Here is a 1,624-nt window from a genome sequence, read left to right as displayed (position 1 = left end):
AAAAGTAGCCCTTACCCCACATCCTAATAAAAAAAAAAATTAAGCTGGGGTTAATTAAGAACCAGGCCAGAAAGTAGATACTTTTCATAGGGAGCTGCTGCCATTTTCCCCATGATTTTGGTTGCCATCTCTCTGGTCAGCCAGACCCCATCCAAAGGCACAGGTGAAGCCTTGGCCCATGTGCAGTCACCAGCCTCAGCCAGTATTTGCTGAGCGTCTGATCTTTCAGAGCAAAATAAGCGAACTAGGCCATGCCCATTTGATGCCCATCAAAGTTGGCCTGGGCTTTTCAGAAAGTCTTCAAAACCATCCAACTTCTAGCTCAGAGAAAGAAAATTCCTAGTGAGAACCAGGGCAAGGAGCCGAACCCACTGGTGACAGCACAGCCATAGGTACCTCCTTTGCCCATAAATAGGGTGACCTTGTAATTTCATGTCCAGACTAGGACACTTCTGAGAGTGAAAGAGGATGCTGTGAAGAATTAAGCCCAGATGAGTGGCATAAATCGGAACTGTCCCAGGAGGCTCAAAATGTGCGGTCACCCTACCCTACAACTGTATGATTCTGGTTAGTCCTAACAGGCAGCATTGGGGTCATTTTCTCCAGCCCCCTCATTGTGATAGAGAAGCAGAAACCCAGAGGAGACAGGAAGGGGCCATGCAGCATGTTAGTGAAGGAGATGGGACGGACTAAATCAGTGTCTTTAGAAAGTGACAGGAGCCCTGGTAGAGCAGTGATTAAAGCGCTTGGCTGCTAACTGAAAGGTTGGCAGTTCAAACACACCAACCACTCTGGAGGAGAAAGATGAGGTGGTTTGCTTACATAAAGATTAGAGCTTTGGAAACCTTGGGGGGCAGTACTACTCTGTCCTATAGTGTGGTTATGAGTCAGGATGGACTCGAGGGTAACCATTTTTTTTTTCTTTTGAAAGTAACCCATCTTTCTACTGCTGTGTATCAGGTTTATGGCAGGTCCTCGGTCCATGTGGCACTTCCTGCGTTACAGACGCAGAAGAGCGAGCCCCTGACCTTGCAGAGTCTGGTCTCTGCCTTCATCTTGTACCACTCTCTCTCTTGCTTGCTACATGCCTCTTTTTTTTTTTTTTTTAAACCCCTCATTCCCCTCTCCCCTCAGTCCCTGGTAACCACAAATAACCTTTGTCTTTATGCCTTTCCCTCTCTTAGATGTTTCTTAAAAGTGGGATCATACAGTATTTGTCATTTTGTGTCTGACTTATTTCATTCGGCTTGTTTTCAAGGTTTATCCACATCTTAGCATGTCTCAGGACTTCATCTCTCTTTATGGCTGAATAATATTCCATTGTATGGATATACTACATTTTATTTAACCATTCATCTGCTGATGGATGCTTAAGTTGTTTTTACCTTTTGGCGACTGTGGATATTGTGGCAACGAACATCGGGATATAAGTCGCTGTTGGTGTGCCTGCTTTCAGTTCTTTTGGGTCTATACCTAGGAGTGGAATGCTAGATCGCATGGTAATTCTATTTGCAACTTTTTGAGGAGCCACCAAACTGGCTCTCTACCCTCTTGCTACTTAACTCTTTCCGACATTAGAAGCTTTGCAGTTTTTCTTGCTTGTGCCTGGAATATTCTCTCCTGG

Source organism: Elephas maximus, chromosome 3 (genome assembly GCF_024166365.1).
Source record: "Elephas maximus indicus isolate mEleMax1 chromosome 3, mEleMax1 primary haplotype, whole genome shotgun sequence".
NCBI classification, from domain to species: domain Eukaryota; kingdom Metazoa; phylum Chordata; class Mammalia; order Proboscidea; family Elephantidae; genus Elephas; species Elephas maximus.
This window is presented reverse-complemented; position numbering follows the sequence as displayed.